Raw genomic sequence first — 5,804 nt, 5'->3', positions numbered from 1 at the left:
TTTCTAGTAGTGAGCGTTATGTAGTGAATATTTAGCTGTCAGTGAGCCTCTTTTATCAAATCATCTAAACACATGTTTCTCAATATTTCATGAGAATCAACTTCTCCTTTTCCCCCAAGGCTTTCCACATAAAATTTAGCATTCTGAGTTACTGTGTATTTCATGCTTACATTTGTTGTGGGTGTTAGATGTGTTAAACTAATAAATCTTAAGTACTTATTGGAATTGTTTAAGTCTCGACCAACAAAGAAGTTTTTAATAGTTCTGTGGGAATAACTGATTGACACCCCTCAGTTACTCATCTTGTTCAACAATTGGTAGTACAGCTTGGTCCCTATTGTGGGGTTTTCACACCATCAACCCATTGCAAATGAGGATACCCTCTTTTTTCTTTTAGCAAATATGAGTTGTCTTTGGTGGTTTTAGTTGGCAACGTTTTCAAGTCACCAAGTCCAAGGGTAAGTTTGAACAATTTTGGCCTGTCAGGAAGTAATATTTCTCTAGGGTTCGTGCAAGGGTTTTGATGTCCTTTTGAGGTATTTTCATAGCCTAAGTCCTAGTGGAGGGATATAGTTTTAGTCTAAGTGAGAAAGGTTTACATGCTTGGGAGATGGAGAAGGATTGTGGGAAAATTTTGCAAGTGCTCAAAATTCTTTGATGAGAGGATTTCCCCCGTGGAAATAACTCTAGGATTTCCACCATCTATCATTTCTCCCCTAACTCTCAAGATTTCACCTTAGTTAAAGGGGATGTGGCGCAAACTTGGGTGTTGGGGATCCTTGCTAAGGCAACAAACTGATTGATGCAATGTTAAAATGATGAATGGAAGGAATAATGGTAATTTTCTCAAGGATAAATGCTACAATTATGAACTTGGTGGAAATCCTTTGACTAGAGAATTCCCAGCATGGGAACTCTCCTTAGGATTTCCCTTCTCCTCCTTAACTACTCAAACTTGATCTAGAATCATACTACGACATAACAACATGAAAATAAGTGAAAGAATTAGCATGAAGGTGCAAAATTACAAGTTTTAGGAGGCTAAGTGGCAAAATCATGTTTGGTGGAAATCCTCTCTCCAAAGGATTCCCACCACATATATCCTCTCAAGCCCAAAATTCCACCACCATCTAAGGCACTCAGATCTGGTCTAAGGCACGAATCCAATGTCAAGAGGAAAAATGGAGCAAGAAATTGTCAAGGAGAGGTTGAAACATGATAATTTTTAGTAATGGCATTTCAAGGAAATCATGTTTGGTGGAAATTCTTTGGCTAGCGGATTCCCGCCACCTTAATCCTACCAAAACCCAAATTTCCCCCTTTTCACTTTGTACCAAAATGGATTTCAAGCAAGTGTTAGAGGTGAGGGATGTTGTGTTGAAGTGAAATTGATTTGATGAAGTTTTGGAAAGATGCAAGGTAACAAAGTGCTAAGTTAACTTGGTGGAAATCCTCTGAGCTTAGGATTTCCACCCACAAATTCCTCCCATGTAAGGAATTCTACACCCTCAATTTATTCTTAATTCTAAACAAGAGTTGGCTCAAAATAATTGAAGAACAAGGATAAATTGTGTTTGGTGGATTAATCCTCTCAAACCAAAATTGCCTCCCTTCTTACTTTGTGCCAAAATTGAATCCAAGCAAGTGTTATAAGTAAAGAATGATGAGCTGAGGCGAAATTGATTAATAATAAGGAAGTGTTGGGAATTGTTGAAGGGGAAGCTAAATCATGCACCATGAATATCATCTAATTAGAGGACTCCCATCGTGGAAATATTCTCTCTAGAGGATTACCACCACAATAATTCTCCCAACTTGGAATTCCCCACTTTCCCTTTAGCCTTGTTTTCCTCATGCAAAACGATAGACAAATCAGATGAGCAAATTGGAGAGTTGTGAGAAAAGGAATTTTCATAGTAAGTGACTAAAATTGGGATGATTTTTTTTTATTGTGCATGGTGGGAATCTTCTAACCAAAGGATTCCCACCATGGAATTCCTCTCACCTTAGGGTTTTTGAACTTTGTCTTCCAAGCCTCTAGAAATACTTGAGACATTGGTTATTGCAAGAAGATAGAAAGGATTCATCATGTGATTTTATTTTTCATATTTTTCTCGTGAACTTAATGAAGCTTTATTTTTTGTTTTGCAAGGTGAAAGATGGAGACAACGTCAAGGGTGAACTTGAGACTTCAAGAGGAGAACCAAGTAGATGCTACAAGAAGATGGATCAAGCTCAATGACTTAGGTGAGAAGGAAAGATTCATGTTCAAGCTATCAACCCACAAATTCACATTGAAATTAAGAGGAAATTTTGGAAGGCGAAGAAAGTCCAACCACACGAGGATATCTTCAAGAAGAATCAAGAACAACATTTGACTTACAAGTCCTAAGTACAAATTCAAGTGAAGACCATGAGGAAATTTCAAAGGGATGGAGGACATTCGAGGGAAGTAATTTGAAAGCATATGCCATCACCATTATCCTCAAAGAGTTGAAAAGTTAATCAAAGCTTACTTTCTAACAATCGAGCAAGAAACAATGCAAGTCCCCTAAGTGATTAATAACAAATTACATTATTTCACTGAGCAAGTGTCCACAATTGAAGAAATCTTGAAGTTATTTCTAGATCTTATGTTGTATGCTTAGCGTGAGAGATGACCTTATACCAAGATAGGATTGAGTAGTAGATGTTTCATCTCAAAACATTGGGATTTGATTCTACATGTTGGAGTGGACTAAAAATCACATAAATAGAAATTGGTGCTAGAAGGATTCACCTGCCTTATTGGTGAATCCCAATAAGCCTCAACTTCCATGGGCAGTGGGATTCACCTAAATAATTCCATGGGTGCATCTTAGTTGAGTTTGAAGGAAGTGATTGAAATATATGCAACAGAACATGACATCCAATTTTTCCCTAAAGAAGGATGCTCACATGATGGTCTTCAGGTTTATGGCTTTGGAACTCTTAGTATCTATCAAGATTTTGTAAAATAACAAGTGCTTTCATAATCTGGAGATAGATGGGTGAGTGCATTATTGGAGTAGCTAGTTGAGATGCACTGTAATCGAACTGGAGGAAATCATTGATAAAACAAACATATAATGAAGAGGAAACTTGATAACTTGAATGTTGAAATGAAAGCTATCGAGGATCAAACACCTATGCCAGAGTTACAACACAATGTGAAGTTGATTTTAGATATAAACAAAAAAGAAGAAAACATGACATAAATCATTCCCCATTTGTTTTGATTGTGGAGAGCTGTGCGTGAAAGAGGGTGGAGAGCTCCAAATGAGGGTGGAGAGCTCTGAGCTCTAAACGTTGGTGGAGATTTCATTGTCATGCCCTTGTTATCATTGAATTTCATTGTCAAGCCCTTATGATCTCTGTATTTTTTTTTTCCTTACCCTTGGTGGAGATTAGTGGAGATCTAGGATTTCATTGTCATGCCCTTGTGATCGTTGCATTTCATTGTTGTGCCCTTGTGATCTCAACATTTTGTTGTCGTACCCTTGTGATCTCCATCCCCTTGCTCCATGATTTCATTGCCGTGTCATGCCCTTGTGATCTCTATGCCCTCACTCTGCAATTTTCTTCAAGGGGAGAAGAGGTACCTATGTAAATGTTTTTTTCTTTTCCTTCTAAACATGTATCTCTTTATATCTCCGCAAATAGGTGATTAGAGAAGCTTCTCTTTATGTATATGTATGTGTATACATACATACATACATACATACACATATGTGTGTGTCTATGTATGTATGTATGTATATATAGAGAAGCTTCTCTGTATGTATATGTATGTGTATATATACATGCATACACACACATATGTGTGTGTCTATGTATGTATGTATGTATATATACACAAATATTGATTTGTTTATATACATGCATACATAGATAGATAGACACACAAATAAGTGTGTGTATGTATTTATATAAAGACACACACACACACACGTGTGCCGCACGCATACATACATATACATATGTATATATAATGTAAGTTAATTTGAATAGTAGTAGAATTTATTGAATTTATCGACACGGTGCTAAGTGGAATTTGAAAAAATTGCATTTCAATTCTCAGTTGGTGACATAATCATATTTTATTCCTTAATTTTGGATGTAGTAATGAGGGTTTTAGCTCAGGCCATGGGAGAGCATTTGAGTTGTGAACATAAAATTGGGAACATTTGAGCTAGAAACAATACCTAACCTTTTGTAAGTCTTTCTCCTCTAAAGACCCAATACATAAAGCCATTATCATCATGAGTAGACTCACTCTCCTAAGATGAATTCAATTAAAACTATTCATACCAAACTAAGTATGCAGAAATTTGTACTTAAAGATTATATTATCTCTTAGTGATTGAGGAAAGATCAAATACAGTTTTCCAAGGTGATAAAATTGCATATGCAGATGTATGTATATGTATGTATGTATGTATGTATATATGCATGTATGTATATAGATATGTATGTATGTATAAACATGTGTGTGTGTGTGTGTGTGTGTGTGTGTGTGTGTGTGTGTGTCTATATACATACACACATGTGTGTATCTATGTATGTATGTATAGATATAGAGAGATCTTATGGATTGTGGAGATCAGTGGAGATCTAGGATTTCATTTTCGTGCCCTTGTGATCTTTGTATATGTATGTATGTCTAACAACAGTCAAAAGGTAAATTGTTGTCAAAGTATGTGCTAAAAACAAGCAAGAGTACATATTTAGAATGAACATAGATATTGGCAACAATGAAGAAACATATAATCCTCTTATACATAATCAAAATTATGTCAAAGATGAACTCAAGAAATTGAGCAATTGAGTAATCCAAATCCAACCTTTCAATTACCACACTTTGTCCATCATTATCATTTTATCAAATTGCATAACAATTCCAAAGATTTATCCAAATAATAAATTACACTCATACATAAAGCTCATACCATGAGAGATGTTCAAACTTGTGGACTATTTGGAATCAAAACTACTTTACCATTAAGATGACACTATAATGGAGTCATAGAGATATACTTCTAGCTTGTGTGTCATTCTTGAAGACTAACTGATATCTCCACTATCAAAATTATAATATCCCTACTCGCTTAGAAGATAAAAGCCTAAGATGAGATTTAAATAAAATTATTGTGAGTTGTTTTACAGAAAACTTATATGGATTCATATCTAATGATCATAGGCCAAAAGTATTTGTGTATCATACACTTTTCATGAAAAATCCCCTAGTTATAGAATTTGCTTCTACCATTGGAGCAAGTATTCGCCCTTCAGTGAGCAACTGTATGCCATCTATAAAAGCCCTTTACTTTTTGGGACATGGAGCACATTCTATGTTAGTAAAATTCAAGTCTGTAGTTATTTGCATTTTTTTTTCAAAGATATGAACAATGATTGATTAGAATTTCTTGCATTTATTTCTAGATATTACCCTCTATCATTTCCTTCCTCTAGACAGTATTGTCATCTTTAATTTCCCAAATCTATCCATAAACACCTTCCTTCTACCCCATCACAGGCAAGGACTAGAGCTACATGCAACCCTTGTTCTCTACTGTGCATATGGTCAAATATAGACATGAATTACATAGGCATTATTTGCTGACCTACATATGGTCTTTTATTTTACGTAGTCCTCCATATGGCCTATTACAAATATACAATCTAATTTTAAGAAAAATAATAGTCTTAAATGTATATGATTAAATAAAATAAACAAGAGTACTAGTTGTAGCTATATAATTCTAGTATTAGAGATTATATTAAAC

Source organism: Cupressus sempervirens, chromosome 3 (genome assembly GCF_028749045.1).
Source record: "Cupressus sempervirens isolate cs-2001-9-10 chromosome 3, ASM2874904v1, whole genome shotgun sequence".
NCBI classification, from domain to species: Eukaryota; Viridiplantae; Streptophyta; class Pinopsida; order Cupressales; family Cupressaceae; genus Cupressus; species Cupressus sempervirens.
Note: the sequence above shows the minus strand (reverse complement) of the source record.